Source organism: Schistocerca gregaria, chromosome 5 (genome assembly GCF_023897955.1).
Source record: "Schistocerca gregaria isolate iqSchGreg1 chromosome 5, iqSchGreg1.2, whole genome shotgun sequence".
NCBI lineage: Eukaryota > Metazoa > Arthropoda > Insecta > Orthoptera > Acrididae > Schistocerca > Schistocerca gregaria.
The window spans coordinates 288,477,562-288,500,076 of record NC_064924.1 but is presented as its reverse complement, the minus strand read 5'-3'; the positions used below and the strand labels follow the sequence as shown (position 1 = coordinate 288,500,076).

Below are 22,515 nucleotides of genomic sequence, written 5' to 3'. Positions count from 1 at the left end.
GATTCATCCGCAAAAATGACGTTTTGCCATTCGTGCACCCAGGTTCGTCGTTCAGTACACCATCGCAAGCACTCCTCTCTGTGATGCAGCGTCAAGGGTAACCTCAGCCATGGTCTCCGAGCTGATAATCCATGCTGCTGCAAACGTTGTCGAACTGTTCGTGCAGATGGTTGTTGTCTTGCAAACGTCCCCATCTGTTGACTCAGCGATCGAGACGTGGCTGCACGATCCGTTACAGCCATGCGGATAAGATGCCTGTCATGTCGACAGCACAGCGTTCCTCCTGTACCCACTGATTCCATATTCTGTTAACAGTCATTGGATCTCGACCAATGCGAGCTGCGATGTCGCGATACGGTAAACCGCAATCGCGATAGGCTACAATCCGACCTTTGTCAAACTCGGAAACTTGATGGTACGCATTGCTCCTCCTTACACGAGGCATCACAACAAAGTTTCACCAGGCAACGCCGGTCAACTGCTGTTTGTGTAGCTAATCATTTGCATATCACAGCATTTTCTTCCTGTCGGTTAAATTTCGCGTCTGTAGCACTTCATCTTCGAGGTGTAGCAATTTTAATGGCCAGTATTGTATGTAGTGGCTACTACACTCCTATAGGGTCTATACATTACAAGTATTATTATTATTATTATTATTATTATTATTATTATTATTATTATTATTATTATTATTATTATTATTATTAGTAACAGTGTTCATGCACAGAACATCCGCAGCCTCAGGTCTTGCAACTTCTCTCACTCCGGAAGTAAGAAGTCCTGCAATCGAGTGATTTACAACATTAGTGCATACATTTCAACTCGTTTGGTTTTACTACAAACAATCCTGTTGGCAGGACATCGGCAACTGAGCATTATAACAGAGGTTGAAAATACCGCTTCAGTTGTAAATTACTTTATTTTCACACGACCGGTTTCGGACTGTTATACGCCCATCCTTAAGTGTCATGCTGGAAATAGCAAAAGACGGGAGATAATTTTGACACGCGGCAACACACATAAAGAAAAAAAACTCCAAAAGAGTCTAAAAACTTTTAAAAAACATTTCGAAGCCGCCTGTAGGGCTAGGCGCTATGAAACCCATGTCAATGCGCAAGTGGCACCAGACAGTACTACGGACAATATTGAACATTTGGTGGAAGACCAAGGAAGTGTTTTGTGGGTTACACCTAACAATGAATAACGGCAGGAGTAAACATATTTTGACAAAATTGGACACTCAATTTTGATTTATAGAGGCTTGTAATTCTTTTTAATCAATTTCTTACGGAATTTTGATACTACACGCTCACTTGCCACAATAGTGAAACTTTTCTGTATATACTGACCCGCCCAAACTTTAACAGGCAATATTTCATAAACGAGGCCGCACTGGCACCTACAATTTTAGGGTGTGATATGCGCCTACCCACACTATACGCAGGCGAAATGGGAGCTCATAACGTGATCCACCTCCCACAAGGTCCCCTCGCAAGTTAATGTGTCCGTCTTCACCAGGCGAGTGTTTCTATTGCATGTCTTCGTGCTTGGCCAGAAAGGTCGCCGGATTTCTCCCCACTTAAGAACGTTTGGTGCATATGGGCAGTGGCCTCGAACCAGCTAGGGATTTTGACGATCGGACACGCCAGTTGGGCAGAATGTGGTATGATATCTCTCAGGAGGATATCCACTAACTCTCTAAATGTGAAGCCGAGTAACTGCTTGCATAAGGGCCAGAGGTGGACCACCGCATTATTCACTTGCTCAGGTTGTGAAGTTCTTTCTCGTGAATAAATCATCCAGTTTTTTTTTTCGAAACTGTAATCATTAGTTTTTCTGTACATATACATCACATCTGCCTATTACCGTCCCATTCGCATAATTTCTTCGTGCTGTGTCATTTTTTTGCTCTCTTTTACGGGGTTTAGCAAAACTCAACCACTAAACGTGTCGATCTTTTCATATGAATATGTTATTAATGAGAGTTTATACCACCTTAAGTAGTGGAATTTAGGCAGGAACCATAATCTGTAAGCGATTGTTTGACTGTCCGTGTCTTTGTGCGTGCTTGAAGGATGAGAATACAGTACGTACTGCGTTAATCATTTCATAAATATTCCCTCACGAAATAACAGGTTTCGTCTGTGAAAACTGTGCCGTGTTTTGAAATATAAACCCTCCACACTCTACTTAGCGGAGCAGTACATCGCCGTCAGAAAATTTGCGTGCTGAAGCTGTCCTCGAACCTTCTCACGCAGACGGCGAAGTAATAAGACTACTTCAACGGAGCACGCACTAATTTCAACCTTGAGACGTCTAATTCGGGTGTTCATACTGCAAAACTGTAGTCGAGGGACTTCTTGATGGACAGAACTGCTCCTCGGAGAGCAATTACGCTGCTATCGTACAACGCCTCGTTATAATCTCGTTACGGCCATCTTTTACCATTTGGCTGTGGACGTTTTTCCACGTCCGCAGATACTACTAAATTAAGTCATCGTAATCGTAATAGTACGGCACTGGAGGAGAGGATAATGACCAGACGGATGGACGCCAGTGTGGTCCACCGTTTTGCGCTACCCGTCCGTCTCCTATGAGTCGGCTGCATCGAGGTTGCTATCATAGCTCAGCGCTCGTTATGACTGTAATTTAGGAGACGCGATTTTTTCAAACCTGAGGCAGAGAATTGATGGACATCGACGCGAAAATAGCTCAGGCGAGCCGGATAGCCTCGTGTGTGGCCGAGCACTGCCTGCGGGGACCACCCACGCACGGAGTCGAACCAGGGACTGTACTGTGCTACTCTCACCCGGGAAGCGTACGTTCACAATCATAGATACTGAAAGGCGATGTTGTCATTGCTAAACGCCGCTGCATAAATTTAGATAGACGGTATTGATTGTGGACGGTACAAGGAGTCAGGTTACTAAGTAAAGGCAATTATTTTCTGTTCCATAGCTTGGCGACACTGACATGCGTTAATCTCGCTATTGTTCGATGCGTTATCTCCCGCTGTGCGTAGTAATATCAAGGTAATTTATTACGAGTACTCCGTTGTCCGTGAGCACTATGAAACAAATGAGGAGATTGAATCGTTTCCTGTACTTCGAATGGACCAAAGTTGTTCAGCTTATTCACGGAATGCAGCTGCAGTATGATGATAGTTGACTTAGAAAACGAGATATTCACAACCCGACAACTCCAAAACATGGCGTGTATCTGTCTGCGACGAAGAATTTCCGGGTAGGTCACCCTCTTCGGAAAATGACAGATACATCGAGGAAGCTGAAATAGTCATTGGTGATGATCATTGCACCACTTCAACATACGCAATCATCCATGAATCTCAGAACAATCGCAGAGTTTGTGCTCTTTGTGTATCATTTTAGTTGATAGACAGAATCAGTCGGAATATTAGGAAATGAAGTAAAAAATTTACCTTTGTAACACAGCCTCTTATTTCGGGCTAGCGGTTTCTGGAGATTAATTCACCATAATTGAACATGATTATACCCATATGACATGGTAAGTGTTGTCAGCCTGGTAACTCACCCTAATCTTCTAAAACTAGTAGCGTTAATAAAAGCCAGATTAACACAGGCGAATAAACAGCTGCCACGGACAGCTCACGTGTGGGTGAGCTACGAAACAGTTGTGCATCTTAGTGTTTCCATGGCGTATTAACTAATGGGTTAAATATCAGGAATGCAGTCGCGTATATTATTCCTTCTTCTTCTTCTTTTTCTTCTTCTTCTTCTTCTTCTTCTTCTTCTGATATTTCGGTCTGATACCTTTCGGACATCATCAGAGTAATTGACAGACTGAAGCTACAGTACTCGCTTCGTCTACTTAAACCACAAATTAACAAGCGTTGATACTTTGATCGCGCGCCAAATAGTGTGCATAAACTGAATCTGCAGCTACACAGTCGATCAATACTCGGGAATGTCATAGCGAGTTTATTAAAGAAAGCGGCGGATTCCACGATTTGTGCCGGCCGCGATGGTCGAGCGGCTGCTACGGTACCAGGTTCGAATCCTGCCTCGGGCTTGGATGTGTGTGAGGTCCTTAGGTTAGTTACTTTTAAGTAGTTCGAAGTTTAGGAGACTGATGACCTCAGATGTTAAGTCCCATAGTGCTTAGAGCCATTTGAACCATTTGAATCCATGATTTGAAGCCGCTGTATTTGTTAATTATATTCTTCGCCAAATGAATTTCAACCAGCGTAGCGTAGCTGTAGATTCAGTTTACGTACACTGATCAGCCAGAACATTATGACCACCTTCCTAATAGCCACCTTTGGCTAGGATAACAGTGGCGGCGCGTCGTGGCATGGAAGCACTGAGGCTTTACTAGGTCGCTGGAGGGTGTTGGCACCCCGTCTGGGCACAAAAATCACATTATATCCTAAATTCGGGGGAGGGTGGCGACAAGCTCTGACGCCACATTCAATCTCATCCCAGATGTATTCAAGTCTGGCGAGTTGGGGGGAACACCACATCAATTGGAACTCACCGCTGTTTTTCTCGAACCACTCCATCATACTCTTGGCCTTCTGACATGGGGCTTTGCCATGTTGAAGAATGCCATTGCTGTCGGGAAACGTGATCGTCACGAAAGAGTGAACGTGGTCTGAAACAAGTGCGCGGAACTCCTTGGCCGCTATTATGCCTCGCACGAGCTTCACTGGGCCCATGGATCCCCACGTGAATGTTCCCAGGAGCATAAAGCAGCCGCCGCCAGCTTGTCTCCGTCCCGCAGTACAGGCGTCAAGGAGCCTGGAGGACAACGGATTCGCGCCCTCCCATTGGCATGATGAAGAAGGTATCGGGATTCATCAGATCATGCAACGCTCTGCCGCTGCGCCAACCTCCAGTCTTGATGGTCACTTGCCCTTTCAGTCGTAGATACCGATGTTGTATCATAGGATCGCCGGCTGCGGATGGCAATCGTTACGAGCGTTCGATACACTGTGTTCAGACTCACTTTTACTCTGCCGATCATTAAAGTCTAATATTACTGTCGCCACAGATGGCCACCTGTCCTGTTTTTCTAGTCTTCCCAGCCTAAGACGTCCGACATCTGTAATGAACGGTGGCCATCCAACCCACGACGTCTGGGCGTGGTTTCACCTTGGTTTCCCCACGTGCTGAAGACACTCACCACAGCACTACTCGAACATCCGTCAAGTTGTGAACTTTCTGAGATGCCCGTGCCGAGCCTCTGGGCCATCACAATTTGCTGTCTGTTAGGCTCAGATAATTCGTGCGCCTTCCCCATTCTACACACGAAAAGCACACTAACTGATACTGCGTGAACTGTGTCTGACTAGCAGACATTCCTCGTCAGGTGACGCTGCTATCCGCCGGACGGATTTGTATCGATAGTAGGTCGGTGGTCGCTAAATTCTGGCTGGTCAGTGTATGCTCTGTGGGTGTCGGTGGTTTTAAAGCTTCAGTCTATTGGCTCACTCTGAGGACAGCCGAAACACTGGAAGAAGTAAAGTTTATGAGGCTGCACATCCGAAATTTAATGGATAATAGAGAACTGTTTCCTAAGTGTGCTTCTGCTGGTCTGACCCAGAACTTTGCTTACGCGAACTCGGGAACTTTTGATTGCACACTCCTCAAATTCAGCAAATTGCGAGAACTGACCTCACCGCCAGCATCCAAACTCCTCAGCTAGTAGCAGACCTGTGATTTTCTCTTGACCACTTCCCTCCCAGCACGTCGGTAAATCACATAGTGCGAGTGCAGCAATGATAAGCTCAAGAGTGCTGATAGCTCTTATTGTAAAATTTAAGACAAAGGTAATTCATTATCTCAGTTATTCTGATTGGCAGAAGCATAATAAATATGTGTTTCAAAAAATAAGTATAATGAGCTGCAGATAAGAGTAATTTTTTTCGGAAGAAATTTTTTAACGTATCGTTAACATTTAAGCGTTCTATGAAATACACAAGAATAAGTGTAAAGAACAAAGAATATATAACATTTTGTAACGGGAAAGGAAAGGTTACTTTCTGGATAAAAGTACTTTCCTTACAACGTATGTCTGCGTGACGATTTGATGTTCCACTTGGGACCATATCAAAAACTATCCAGATTCCTTGGGGTTTGCTTCCCAACGGTGCAAGAACTGATACACTATCTATAACATTTTATGAAAACAAAATTAATGCTTTTGCCGCTGTTATAGATCTTCAAGAATTGACGTGTAATAAACCAAAATGCGATGCACTACTTTTGCCATTGCACTACTTTGGCCTGGGTGAATGTTAACTAATCTTTCTTTGGTTATGTTGTCAGTGCTTCGTACGGGACCAGAACCGACACTGTTTAGCTGAGAGAGAGAGAGTGTGTTGGTGCTCTTCTCTAGTTACTCATAAAAATGTATATGATGTATGAGTCGAGGGTGGGCAGTAAACTGCGGTTGTTTGCTCATGACGCCGTGGTGTACGGTAAGGTATCGAAGTTGAGCGACTGTAGGAAGATACAAGACACTTTAGACAAAATGTTCAGTTGGTGTGATGAATGACAGCTAGCACTAAATATGGAAAAATGTAACTTAATGTGGATGAGTAGGAAGATCAAACCCGTAATGTTCGTACAAAGTATTACAGTTCTCCTGTCCAACACAGTCAAGTCGTTTAAGTATCTGTGCGTAACGTTTCAAAGCGTATTAGGTGGAACGATTATGTGTAAACCGTAGTAGGCAAGGCGAATGATCGACTTCGGTTTATGGGGAGAATTTTAGGAAAGAGTGGTTCACCTGTAAAGGAGACCGCATATAGGAAGTTGGTGCGACCCGTTCCTGAGTAATGCTCGTGTGTTTGGGATACGTACCAGATCGGGTTGAAGGAAGACATCGAAGCAACTCAGAAGTCGGCTGCTAGATTTGCTACCGGTATGTTCGAACACCAGGCAAATGTTACGCAGATACTTCGGGAACTCAAATGGGAAACCGTGGACGGAAGGCGACATTCTTTTCGAGGAAAATTTAGAGAACCGGAATTTGAAGCTGACAGCCGAAGGATTCTACTACCGCCAAGATACATTCCGTGTAAGGACCACGAGTATAGCATACGAGAAATTAGGGCGTATATGGAGGCATATACCTGGTGATCAAAAAGTCAGTATAAATTTGAAAACTGAATAAATCACGGAATAATGTAGATAGAGAGGTACAAATTGACACACATGCTTGGAATGGCCTGGGGTTTTATTAGAATCAAAAAAATACAATAGCTTAAAAAACGTCCAACAGGTGGCGCTTCATCTGATCAGAATAGCAATAATTAGCATAACAAAGTAAGACAAAGCAAATATGATATTCTTTACACGAAATGCTCAATATGTCCATCATCATTCCTCAACAATAGCTGTAGTCGAGGAATAATGTTGTGAACAGCACTGTAAAGAATGTCCGGAGTTATAGTGAGGCATTGGCGTCGGATGTTGTCTTTCAGCATCCCTAGAGATGTCGGTCGATCACGATACACTTGCGACTTCAGGTAACCCCAAAGCCAATAATCGCACGGACTGAGGTCTGGGGACCTGGCAGGCCAAGCATGACGGAAGTGCTGGCTGAGCACACGATCATCACCAAACGACACGCGCAAGAGATCTTTCACGCGTCCAGCAATATAAGTTTTTTTTGTTCTAATAAAACCCTATGTCATTCAGAGCATTTTTACGTCTCTATCTACATTATTCCCTGTTTTTTTGAGTTTTAAAATTTATACTGACTTTTTGATCACCCAGTAGAGAGTAGTTTATCCTTTTGCGAGTGGAACAGAAAGATAAATGACAAGTAGTGGTACAAGGTACCCTCCACCATGCACTGTACGGTGGCTCGAGGAGTATCTACTTATATGTAGATGTAGGTTCAAACAAAGTGTTATAACAAGAATGAAAACTTCCCCCGCGGATTAGTCGTTCACAAAGGTATTGAGGATTTATCTGCTCAAAGACATGTACGTCTTGAAGGACAAGTTGCGAAATTCGCGCTGGGAGATTAGAGGGCACTTCTTGGACCTTTTTTAAATTGCGGAGTCCCTTCCCACCCCGAAATATTGACTTTCAAATAGCTTATTACTCATTTGTTGTATATCAGGGTGGAGGATTTTATTTTCTTAGAACAAGAGTAAACAGTTCGCATTTTAGTAAGTAAACATTAACACAACGTCGGGCATTTACAGCTTGGTGCTACTGTCAAAAGCAACACAGGACATCACGCCGACGAGGCGTATCTGCATTACAAACCACGCATACGCCGTTCTCGAACATGTGACCCTTTCGTAAGGGGTCTTAGCATGCAACAGCTGTTTTTTTTAATTAGCTTTTGTTATTGTCGTAGTTGCTCGCAGAGTATTTAAAACTGCGTAGGCTAAACGTACAACCTCCGACATTTCCACTGTCACGATCTATCACGTTGTGTCTTGCCAGGCATAACTCCGTCCTTCGTTCTTCTTTTTATATTTGTGTAACATGAAAGCCTAGGCTATAATTTATCGCACGGACAGAGAGGGGGACGCGACGGCCGGCCAATTAAACGCCTCCCCGGGCGTCTCTCTAGCGAAACACGGCTGCCGTAAACACGCCGTGCTTTACAGCCGGAAATGCGACGCGGGTTGCAGACTGGCTGACACGCCTGTGCAGCCCTGCTCGCCTGTCGCCCACCACACGACCTTCGCCCTTCGCTTCCGACTCCATACTGCGACTGTACGACCTTCAGGAAACATTTTTACAACGTATCAAGAGACAGTAGCGTTGCTGTTTCGGCTCTTGTGTGCTTGAACGTGAAAGCCTTCTTTTACTGTTGTTTTTAGATTATTGTTGGTATTCGTGTAATAGTTTTTGTTTATAACAATATTAGAATTTGTTCCATGGCGAAATTAATAACAAAGTTTTGCTTTTGCGCAATTACAGTTGTAATATCATTGTTGTTGTTGTGGTCTTCAGTCCAGAGACTGGTTTGAAGCAGCTCTCCATGCTACGCTATCCTGTGCAAGCTTCTTACTCTCCCAGTACCTACTGCAGCCTACATCCTCATCCTTCTCAATCTGTTTAGTGTATTCATCTCTGATCTCCCTCTACGATTTTTACCCTCCACGCTTCTCTCCAATACTAAACTGCTGATCCCTTGATGTCTCAGAAAATGCCCTAGCAACTGACACCTTCTTCTAGTCAAGTTGTGCCACAAACTCCTCTTCTCTCCAATTTTATTCAATACCTTCTCGTTAGTTATGTGATCAACCCATCTAATCTTCAGCATTCTTCTGTAACACCACATTTCGAAAGCTTCTATTCTTTTCTTGTCTAAAATATTCATCTTCCACGTTTCACTTCCATACAAGGCTACACTCCATACAAATACTTTCAGAAACGACTTCCTAACACTTAAATCAATACTCGATGTTAACAAATTTCTTTTCTTCAGAAACGCTTTCCTTGCCATTGTCAGTCTACATTTTTATCCTCTCTACTTCGACCATCATCAGTTATATTGCTCCCCAAATAGCAAAACTCATTTACTTCTTTAAGCGTCTCATTTCCTAATCTAATTCTCGCAGCATCGCCCGATTTAATTCGACTACATTCGATTACCCTCGTTTTTCTTTTGTTGATGTTCATCTTATATCCTCCTTTCAAATCACTGTCCATTCCCTTCATCTGCTCTTCCAGGTCCTTTGCTGTCTCTGACAGAATTACGATGTCTTCGGCGAACCTCAAACTTTTATTTCACCTCCATGGATTTTAATTCCTACTCCGAATTTTTCTTGTTTCCTTCGCTGCTTGCTCAATATACAGATTGAATAACATCGGGGATAGGCTACAACCCTGTGTAATATCATACTAACAGTGATTAAGTAGTAGTGAAAATATTATGTATCAGTAATAATATAAGTGGAGAACATTAAAGAGTAAGTATGGGCGAAAAATAAATGAAATCAGAATCTGAAGGAAGACCGAATACTTAACAGATTAAATTTAACAGAAAGAGGCATTTTGTGCGTGGATATAGGTGTGAGCGTTGACGTCAGAGAGAACAGATAGGTTGCGTACCATCACCTTGTAGCTACCCAGCTACCGATAAAACTGTAAGAATCATAATAATTTCATCTTGAAGGAAAAAAGAAACAAAGAAAAGGAAATGATTCGTACCACAAATTTAGAAAAACCAGTTGTACGATGTAATGAAAACGTAGAATATCACTTACTTTTTATGGTCATCACGCTACACCCGCGGTCTACGGATAGCATCTTTGATTAGTTATCGGACGCCGATTCTAAACCCGCCATTGCTTAAATTTCGATAAATAATCAGCATTGGCGTCCGAAGACCTCCGGCGTAAGAAGCCAACGGCCTTGTCAAAGAGGACGGAGGCACTCTCTGAGAAACGCCCCTAAAGGCGGAAGAATCAGCAATGGTCAACGGCATGTGGATGCAGAAGGCAATGGAAGCTACTTCATTAAAGACACGCAACATGTATTCACAGGACGTGTGGACTGTAATTCGAAAAAAGAGTCAAAATGATCTCTCTATTGTCAAAAGATTCCCGAATAGTCTCCCATTCGCATCTCCGGAAGTGGACTACCAAGGGGTAGGTGACCATGAGAAAGAGATTCAATAACCAACGAAAGGATTACTTTCTAAAAGTCGGGACGTGGAATGTCAGAAGCTTGCACGTAGTAGGCAAGCTAGAAAATCTGAAAAGGGAAATACTAAGGCTTAATCTAGATATAGTAGGGATCAGTAAAGTAAAATGCAAAGAAGACAAAGACTTCTGGTCAGATGAGCATAGGATAATATCAACAGCAGCAGAAAATGCTATATTGAGAGTAGGAGTCGTTAATAATAGGAAGGTAGGGCAGAGAGTGTGTTCCTGTGAACAGTTCAGTGACAGGGTTAATCTCATCAGAATCGACAGCAGACCAACACCGACAACAAGTTGAGGTATACATGCTGACATCGCAAGTTGAAGCTGAAGACGAAGAGAAAGAGAAAATGTATGAGGATATTGAAAGGGTAATAAAGTACGTAAATGGAGATGATAATCTAATAATCATAGAGCACCGGAATTTAGTTGATTCCTACACTTTTCGTGGTAGAAAACGAAAGTTTGCAGTGCGATGAGCACCAGAAAGACATTCTCCACAACCTTTAGCTGATGACATACCTGGGCATTTCAAAGCTTCTCTAAGGACACTGTGGAGCTGCATTCCTATCAAAAATGATTGCATTCGTTTGGAGCGCAGTGCGATCACGTTTTTGCTGTGATGTTCACGGTGAAACCACTAGGGCAGGTTGAAAACCATTCCACGAAATTTGAGCATGATCCGAAACAGAAAAGAGTGCTTACGCTTTTCTGGCGTACCTGCTTTGTGTTCTCCTGTGGGGTGATCATGGGAGGATGCAACATTGGTACAAGCGTGAATAAAACGGTACAAAATACCTCTAATACCAGACGTTTCCACAAAACCCTCGCTGACACCCACCCACTTTCCTTGAGAATTTTAAAAACATACCTGTACAGAAAGAATCTGTGACGAGAGTCCCTGGGCCTACAGCCAGACTTCGCTGCTGCACTTTCATCTTCAGAGTGCTTCTCTTGCCTCTGATACTACATTATCGAACTGGTTGCCGGTGTGCAAGCGCCTAGGACTTTACACTTTATCAGGCTGGATTATGTACTAATCAAAAAACTTTGGATTTTTCCTGGGCCGTAGTTTGGATGAGAAATGAGATAAATTCATACAGGTGTCTATAGGATTAGATGCAGATCTTGTGGAAATATTTACAGAGGCCAGATGGAAATGCATTAAAAAACAAGATTTATGGAGCACAAATGAGCAATTAATGGCAGTGTTTGTGCCGTCATTTGAGGAAAATTGCCAGCAGTTAAGTTCTATTGAGAGTAGTTTAAACATTCTACTCTGGGAACCCAAAAGCAAGGATTCAGACATTTGAGAAGACCTCGACATTTATGCTTGTTGTCATCAAAACCCAGGTGATGTATTAACGGAACAAGCAACAAGTAATAGACAATGATTTTGTAACATTTTTGATGAGCTGCTGTCTTAATTTCTCTTTTTCAGTTTTCACTAGCACAGATCTGCTATCTAATATTTTATTTGTGATGTACACATTGCGTCAAATAAAACATGTTACTCTGTAACTATTATTTTGTGCGTAAGTTTAATCTTTTTACTTTATTTCTTTTACCATTTGTCTTAAATATCTTTCATTTTGCCGCTAAGTTGGCATGAAATACATAAAATTTGCACAAATATCTGTTTCCTGTTGTACAATAAATATTATAAAAAATAATCTGCTAGCGGGATACAGCGCCATCACTGACGTGCTATCTAGTGAGTGACTTTTTATGTAATGTTGAGATCCGCTGTATTCATTAGTCTGTTAGCTGACTACACCGTCTCAATATTTCTGTTCTTATATGAATATGGTAACTTCATGTATTATATTGTTGTACACATATTGCGTTGTGGAACGTATTTTTGTAATAATCATTTTTGTTATTACTATTATTAGGTTACAAACTACTGTGTCTGTACATATAAGTTTATGTGTGTGTTCCTATTTGTAGTCTAAAAATGTGTTATTAATTTAACATTTTGTGACTATTTCTTGCGTCCATCAGCTTTGTAGAACCTCAATAAAAATATTTTCTCTTGCTGGACTTGATCTACATTTTTGTTGCATATGACCATGGATCATGCGAGTCCCACGCCATGCTGTGTATGTTCTGGGATGGCATCAGAGGACGTAACTGTTGCATACCTCTGCTGCAGGCATCAGAATGTCGGTAGTTGTTAAACATTGTCGAAACGAATAAGGACTTTTTTAAGTCACTGTATCACTCTTAATGAGTTATGTACGTCTCTCCAAAGCGGAACTCCTCCTCACCGCAGCTCACGTGTCTGACCAAGTGCATCTTGTGCCACCTTGGAGCAGATGTTCTGCGATTTCTGCCTGGTACGGCGCTATGATGTCCATTGAACACGTAAGCTTTCTAATACAGTGGTCTTATTATGAGAATACAGCCGGGTGACGTGTTCGATGACCACTAATATTTTTATAAGTACACAACCAATTACTATCAAGGCACAAATGCAGCACCATCCAAGATTAATGCCCTTTTAGATACCTTGAAAAATGATTTTCCCTTTTAGAATTCGTGAACGATTGTCTTAGTTTGTGTAAGACGAGAGTCTATAGTACACTACTGACAATAAAATTGCGACACCAGGAAGATGACGTGCTACAGACGCGCGATTAAACAGATAGGAAGACGATGCTGCGATATGCAAATGATTAGCTTTTCAGAGCATTCACACAAGGTTGGCGCCCGTGGCGACAGCTACAACGTCCTGACATGAGGAATATTTCCAACCGATTTCTCATACACAAACAACAGTTGACCTGCCTTGTCTGGTGAAATGTCGTTGTGATGCCTCGTGTAAGGAGGAGAAATGCGTACCAACACGTTTCCGACTTTGATGAAGGTCGGATTGTAACCCATCGCAATTGCGGTTTATCGTATCGCGACATTGCTGCTCGCGTTGGTCGAGATCCAATGACTGTTAGCAGGATATGGAATCGGTGTGTTCAGGAGGGTAATAAGGAACGCCGTGCTGGATGCCAACGGCGTCGTATCACTAGCAGTCGAGATGACAGGCATCTTATCCGCATGGCTGTAACGGATCGTGCAGCCACGTCTCGATCCCGGAGTTATCAGATGGGGATGTTTGCAAGACAACAACCATCTGCACGAACAGTTCGACGACGTTTTCAGCAACATGGACTATTAGCTCGGAGACCAGGAGACCATGGCTGCGGTTACCCTTGACGGTGCATCACAGACAGGATCACCTGCGATGGTGTACTCAACGACGAACCTGAGTTCACGAATGGCAAAACGTTATTTTTTCGGATGAATCCAGGTTCTGTTTATAGCATAATGATGGTCGCATCCGTGTTTGGTGGCATCGCGGTGAACACACATTGGAAGCGTGTATTCGTCATCGCCGTACTGACGTATCACCCGGCGTGATGGTATGGGGTGCCATTGGTTACACGTCTCGGTCACCTCTCATTCGCACTGACGGCACTTTGAACAGTAGACGTTACATTTCAGATGCGTTACGACCCGTGGCTCTACCCATCATTCGATCCCTGCGAAACGCTACATTTCAGCAGGATAATGCACGATCGCATGTTGCAGGTCCTGTACGGGCCTTTGTGGATGCAGAAAATGTTCGACTGTTGCCCTGGCTAGCACATTCTCCAGATCTCATACAATTGAAGACGTCTGATCAATGGTGGCCGAGCAACTGGCTCGTCACAATACGCCAATAACTACTCTTGATGAACTGTGGTATCGTGTTGAAGTTGCCTGGGCAGCTGTACCTCTACATGCCATCCAAGCTCCGTTTGACTCAATTCCCAGGCGTATCAAGGCCGTTATTACGGCCAGTGGTGGTTGTTCTGATTTTGCAGGCTCTATGCACCCAAATTGCGTGAAAATGTAATCAAATATCACTTCTAGTATAATATATTTGTCCAATGAATACCCGTTTATCATCTGCATTTCTTCTTGGTGTAACAGTTTTACTGGCCAGTAGCGTATTTCTTGCAGCCGTGGCATGACATATAATGAACTGTATGTGGCATGTGTTTTACTATTTTGTGTTGTGTCTTCTCTTGTACCTAAGGTATTACTCAGAAGCTTTTAGTATGTTAGAGAAAGAATGGCTCATATAGATACTATTTTCATGATACTCCCATCTTATTTTCTTGATTTGCCTCTTAGTGGCTGTCCAAATCTGATGTCATTGTTTTTAATGGTCTGCCTGGACTCAATTGCTCCATTGTACCGTTCAGACGAGTCGTGTGTGTTCACGTAAAAAAGAGCACAATTGACAGTATATGGTCTCTTGTTGTATTTTTGGCTATGCTTATTTTGTGTGTTGTAGCCACCTCGTGTCATATAGCCAACGTATTATATAAGGTTTTCCAATTCGTCAGCTTTTTGTTTTCGATCGTCTCTCTTCTGACTGGTTTGATGCGGACAGCGACTATGCCCCCTCCTGTGCCAACATTTCCGAGCATCAGGTGCTTCCTACGCTCCCTACTATTTGTTGGACATAATCTTACACAGTTTTGACATACGTCACATCATCCTGTCCCTTCTTCTTGTCAGTATTTCTCACGTAGTGAACTCCTTGCTGATTCTGTAGAGAACCTCATTTCTTATATTAACAATCTACTTAATTTTTAACGTCCTTCTATACCATCTATAGCACGACATCTGAAACGATTCTCCTGTTTGCTAGTTTCCTCACAATTCATACAATTGTATGCCGAAGACTCCCGGCATAAGAAGTCAGCCTCATTCTGCCAACGGCCTTGTCAAAGAGGGCGGAGGAGCGGATAGAGGTTCGGGCACTCTCTTGTCATAGGGGTGGGAAATTGCCCCTAAAGGCGGAAGAATCAGCAATGATCAACGACATGAGGATGCAGAAGGCAATGGAAACCACTGTATTAAAGACACGTAACGTGTATCCACAGGACATGTGATCTGTATTTGAAGAAGTGTCATGATGTTCTCTCCATTGGCAACAGATTCCGGAATAGTCCCCCATTCGGATCTCCGGGAGGGAACTGCCAAGGGGGAGGCTACCATGAGAAAAAGATTGAATAATCAACGAAAGGATAATGTTCTACGAGTCGGGACGTGGAATGTCAGGAGCTTGAACGTGGTAGGGAAACTAGAAAATCTAAAAAGGGAAATCCAAAGGCTCAATCTAGATATAGTAGGGATCAGTGAAGTGAAGTGGAAGGAAGACAAGGATTTCTGGTCATATGAGTATCGGGTAATATCAACAGCAGCAGAAAATGGTATAACAGGTGCAGGATTCGTTATGAATAGGAAGGTAGGGTAGAGGGTGTGTTACTGTGAACAGTTCAGTGACCGGGTTGTTCTAATCAGAATCGACAGCAGACCAACACCGACAACGATAGTTCAGGTATACATGCCGACATCGCAAGCTGAAGATGAACAGATAGAGAAAGTATAATAGAATATTGAAAGAGTAATGCAGTATGTAAAGGGGGACGAAAATCTAATAGTCATGGGCGACTGGAATGCAGTTGTAGGGGAAGGAGTAGAAGAAAATGTTACAGGAGAATATGGGCTTGGGACAAGGAATGAAAGAGGAGAAAGACTAATTCAGTTCTGTAACAAGTTTCAGCTAGTAATAGAGAAATACCCTGTTCAAGAATCACAAGAGCAGGAGGTACACTTGGAAAAGGCCGGGAGATACGGGAAGATTTCAATTAGATTACATTATGGTCAGACAGAGATTCCAAATCAGATACTGGATTGTAAGGAGTACCCAGGAGCAGATATAGACTCATATCACAATATAGTAGTGATGAAGAGTAGGCTGAAGTTCAAGAAATTAGTCAGGAAGAATCAATACGCTAAGAAGTGGGATACGGAAGTTCTAAGGAATGACGAGATACGTTTGAAGTTCTATAACGCTATAGATACAGCAATAAGGAGTAGCGCAATAGGCAGTGCAGTTGAACAGGTATGGACATCTCTGAAAACTGCCATCACAGAAGCTGGGAAGGAAAACATAGGTACAAAGAGGGTAGCTGCGAAGAAACCATGGGTAACAGAAGAAATACTTCAGTTGATTGATGAAAGCAGGAAGAACAAACATGTTCCGGGAACATCAGGAATACAGAAATACAGGTCGCTGGGAAATGAAATAAATAGGAAGTGCAGGGAAGCTAAGACGAAATGGCTGCAGGAAAAATGTGAAGACATCGAAAAAGATATGATTGTCGGAAGGACAGATTCAGCATACAGGAAAGTCAAAACAACCTTTGGTGACATTAAAAGCAACGGTGGTAACATTAAGAGTGCAACGGGAATTCCACTGTTAAATGCAGAGGAGAGAGCAGATAGGTGGAAAGAATACATTGAAAGCCACTCTGAGGGTGAAGATTTGTCTGATGTGATAGAAGAAGAAACAGGAGTCGATTTATAAGGGATAGGGGATCCAGTATTAGAATCGGAATTTAAAAGAGCTTTGGAGGACTTACGGTCAGATAAGGCAGAAGGGATAGATAACATTCCATCAGAATTTCTAAAATCATTAGGGGAAGTGGCAACAAAACGACTATTCACGTTGGTGTGTAGAATATATGAGTCTGGCGACATACCATCTGACTTTCGAAAAAGCATCATCCACAAAATTCCGAAGACGGCAAGAGCTGACAAGTGCGAGAATTATCGCACAACCAGCTTAACAGCTCATGCATCGAAGCTGCTTACAAGAATAATATACAGAAGAATGGAAAAGAAAATTGAGAATGTGCTAGGTGACGACCAGTTCGGCTTTAGGAAAAGTAAAGGCACGAGAGAGGCAATTCTGACGTTACGGCTAATAATGGAAGCAAGGCTAAAGAAAAATCAAGACACGTTCATAGGATTTGTCGAACTGGAAAAAGCGTTCGACAATGTAAAATGGTGCAAGCTGTTCGAGATACTGACAAAAGTAGGGGTGAGCTATAGGGAGAGACGGGTCATATACAATATGTACAAGAACCAAAAGGGAATAATAAGAGCGGACGATCAAGAACGAACTGCTCGTATTAAGAAGGACGTAAGACAAGGCTGTAGCCTTTCGCCCCTACTCTTCAATCTGTACATCGAGGAAGCAATGATGGAAATAAAAGAAAGGTTCAGGAGTGGAATTAAAATACAAGGTGAAAGGATATCAATGATACGTTTCGCTGATGACATTGATATCCTGAGTGAAAGTGAAGAAGAATTAAATGATCTGCTGAACGGAATGAACAGTCTAATGAGTACACAGTATGATTTGAGAGTAAATCGGAGAAAGACAAAGGTAATGAGAAGTAGTAGAAATGAGAACAACGAGAAACTTAACATCAGGATTGATGGTCACGAAGTCGATGAAGTTAAGGAACTCTGCTACCTAGGCAATAAAATAACCAATGACGGACGGAGCAAGGAAGACATCAAAAGCAGACTCGCTATGGCAAAAAAGGCATTTATGTCAAGAGAAGTCTACTAGTATGAAATACCAGCCTTAATTTGAGGAAGAAATTTCTGAGGATGTACGTCTGGAATACTGAAACATGGACTGTGGGAAAACCGGAACAGAAGAGAATCGAAGCATTTGAGATGTGGTGCTATAGACGAATGTTGAAAATTAGGTGGACTGATAAGGTAAGGAATGAGGAGGTTCTACGCAGAATCGGAGAGGAACGTAATATGTGGAAAACACTGATAAGGAGAAGGGACAGGATGGTAGGACATCTGCTAAGACATGAGGGAATGACTTCCATGGTACTAGAGGGAACTGTAGAGGGCAAAAACTGTAGAGGAAGACACAGATTGGAATACGTCAAGCAAATAATTGAGGACGTAGGTTGCAAGTGCTACTCTGAGACGAAGAGGTTAGCACAGGAAAGGAATTCGTGGCGGGCCGCATCAAACCAGTCAGTAGACTGATGACAAAAAAAGGAAAAAGAAAAAGAAACAATTGTGTTACCCACCAAAGATTCTCAGATACTTCTTTCGCAAATTAAGGCTTCTTTCGACAGTAGCAGACATATTTTAGCCCCAAAGACCCCCTTTGGCCATACTGATCTGCTTTCCATGCCGTCCTTGCTTCGTTCATCATGTGCTATTTTGCTTCAAAGGCAGAGGTATTCCTTTATCTACTTCGGTAGCTGTAAATGTGCTTACGTACAGCAGAAAATTTGGCATTTTGTCCGCTGTAACTCTGCGACCTGCTACATTTCGTAGCGCTTGACATACTGTGGGTGGTCCGTTTAACATAGGTCGATGGCACTACGGGTGCCCATTTGGTGAAATTTATCCCCTGTAATTCATCCTTGATCTCCATCGTCTGGAAGCGGTTGTGGGTGGTCTGTGACGAAACCCCGCTGCAGGTTCGCCGTCCAGCTGAAATACGGCCGGTCAGCGGCGTTTGGCGAGGGCGGTCGGACTTGTTCGTGTTGCCGATGGGGCGTGTCACTAATAATACGGTATTATTCACTCACGCTAGTTATTGCAATGGCTGCTCAAATTAAATCTTACACGTCCCTAGTTATTGAAGTGCACTCAAATACCTCCCATTGGTAAATTAATGGCACTGGCTCAGTCGTGCACTACCAGATTTGCAGCGGCAACTTCTGCGAATAGGCAGCTTCTGAAGAGTCGTACTTTCACGTTACTGTGAGTCACGAGAAAGACGTTGTGCGTCACGGAGTTTCTTCTTCTTCTTTTTCTTCTTCTTCTTCTTCGTCTTCTGTCATTCTCATATTAGGCCTATTATCATCTGTTCTTGAAACTGGTAGTCCTATCTCCCTCTTTTCCTCTGGGTTTGTACTGTAAGGCATCTTTGGAATGCTTGTTTCTTCCAGTAGTTGCAGATCTTCCTTCCAGTTTTGTGTTCTTCTGTTTTCTCATTTACTGCAAAAATATTGTCCTTATTTAACACTTTGAGAATCCAGTCCATCTTAATGCAACCTTTGTCTGTTCGTAAAAATTCCATTTCAAACTCTTGAATATTGCTAGAAACGTTTCTTGTCGTAACCCACATTCCACGGCCATACAGTAGAACAGGTAAAGTCGTCACCTTATAGAATTTTATTTTTGTATTCCTCCATGTATTTTTAATGTTCAGTTTATAATGAAACATGTACTCTTATATCTCCGTAATTTAGTTGTACAGCCTTATCTTCGTTAAGTTATCTTCAGGTGGTTTTAAACGTTGACAGTCGAGCTGTACCAACTTTCTGCTATTTCCGTGTTACAGTTAGCAACAATGATGTTGCCAGTATTGTTCATAGGTACAGATATGAGTTACACTTAGCAGCAACGCTGTTGTGGCCAACATTGTACACAGGTAATAACTTTGATTTTGTAGCTCTTTTGTCTGTGTTTGCTTTAACGATAACATCTGTTTTTGAGTGGGATCCGCCTTTAGCAAAACACTATTTTTTTTTGTCCCAGACATGTTTCACTGCAGTAGCAGCACCATCAGTGTTTTTTTAATTATTATGGCTGCTAAACATAAGGAATGTTCTTTACTGTTTAAATATATATGAATATTCGTGTGCTCCTCAAAAACCTATATTTATGATTTAGGAACTAATATTTGTATGCATTTAAACAGTAAAGAACATTCCTTATCTTTTCAGCCGTAATAATAAAATAACACTGATGATAATGCAACTGCAGTGAAACATGTCTGGGACAAAAACAAAATAGTGTTTTGTTTAAGGCGGACCCCACTCAAAAACACATGTTATTGTACACAGGTACTCGTTCTTTAGTAAGGATGACTTGGAGATGGTTGTTAATCAACCAAAACCGATAATTAGTAGATAGTAATTTTGTATTTTATTGCGATCAAGACTTTTACAGTTTTGTAACTGATATGATTCGTAAAGTAATTGACTTGCTGTGCTCGTTCAAAAATCTGATCTTCAGTTACAATTTTGTTTCGTAGTAGGTATATCCTCTGAAATGTCATTGTGTTAGTTTTATTTACTGGTATCTTAAAGTTATAATCCTATCCAATTAAGTTTAAAAGATGGATTCATTTTTGTAGTTCGTCTTCAGAATGTGCCATTAATAGAATGACGTCAGCATATAATAGTATGTTACTATATTTATCGCTGTTCATACAGGTCCCATGTAGCGCTCTTTGTCTCCGTTTCGGACGGCATCTCCTATACCAATACTAAAAAGAATACGCTATAAATTACACAGTTGTTCCACACCTTGGTTTATTAAATTCTTTTCCGCTGTGTAACTGGAGGCGTCAGTTATAAGTTCCAGTATACAGACTCTTGATGTAGTGTTTTGGTATCCACATTTGACATAAATTTCCCAGAACCTCAGTCTATTAGCCCTGTTAAATGCCTTTCCAAGCTCTATGAAACTTACGTTGATAAATTAAATTCTCTACTTGTTGTGTTATTTGTCGTGCAAGAAATGTACTATCGCTACCTGATTATTCGAATTCGAAGCCGCTAGATTCCAGAAGTAACACTCCCGGAAGAATCTTAATGTGAAAATACCTCGTTCGTACATTCCAAGAAAAGGCAAACGATATACATCCTTCCATATATCTCTCATAAACTGACCGAGACGGAAAAATCCAGAGAAAATAGAGCTCATGCAGAGGCTAACCAAATGCGGTTTTTCCGACGCGCTATCTGCGAACGGAATAGGGATGGTAGGAAATGTTACTGATACACAACGCACCCTACGCTACACACCATAAATCTGTTTGCGGTGCGCAGAACTGTGTGTCGATAGTCATTTCCATTGAATTTGCTCAGTTTTGAAAGTTTTCGACCGAATAATAAATTTCTTGTTTGCAGCTAGAATTAATCTAAAAGAAAATGTGGGATGCACTGGTAGAATGTAAATAGGTAGCTCAGTGTCACAAATGCTGTGTGAAACCACTTGTATGCTTATTATGTTTGGAATATTAAAGCACGATACATTTATCTAAAGTAAAACCTGTGCATTTCTTTACAATAGGTAATTTGGGACCGTGCGAAAATATGCTATTTTGCTGCAAGAAGCAATAAAAGTAATAATTTTCGATGTCATTTGTTTCCTCCTATATCTATTAAGAAGTATTTACATATGAGATTCAGAGTTTTTACTTAGAAAATAACGTAGATCATAAAGTATGTAGTATCAATAGCAATATTGTTATATGTAGCAATATTGTTATATGATCAGTTGTTGGAAAGAATATAATGTTGCTTGCATCAGAAACTAAAAGCAACGGTCCTGGTCCTGATTAAATTTTTTCAACTCATAGTTGTCAAAATCAGATTTGTCGCTGCCTGAAAATACAAGTCGAATGGTAATGAAAAATGGAGAAACAACCGAAAAAAGTAGTTTTCTCCAACGGAACCAAAGCTGTAGTGGGCAGCATTATTTTATTTCCTTTATACAGATCGAAAACAAACTTCACTTTATCTAAAAATACAAACTGAATAAACAGAGCCAGCATTAGAGAAAAATAGATACGAAACAGGTTTTGTTCGATATAACAAAGTACACTATACTCGTAGATACAGTAAATAGGTTAGCATAGCAGGAGTAAAACGTAGAATGGATACATTCGAAAACTTAGTGTGATAGTGAAGAAAGACTGGGATTTAACCTCCCGTTGACGCCGTGCTCTTTGAAGACGGATAAGTGGAACGGGTGGGGGGGATTGTTCCGTTGGCGCATCTCTACTATCAAATGTACTCGAACGAAAGCGAACAATAAGACCGGAAGTCTAGGAACGAAGTGCTCGGATTAAAAGAGGGTAACACAAGGAAACAGGCTTTGACAGCTACTGTTCAGTTATGACACAATTAAAAAATTCATGGTGAAGGTATACCACTGATGGTGTTCGCTGATGACAT

At 41.9% G+C, this 22,515-nt stretch overlaps 1 protein-coding gene across 1 annotated transcript in view; it reads left to right on the top strand.

Moving 5' to 3' along the window:
• The window catches only part of LOC126272956 (protein Wnt-2), a 1,102,555-nt gene that overhangs the window by 465,579 nt on the left and 614,461 nt on the right, over positions 1-22,515 (top strand). The window lies entirely within an intron of this gene.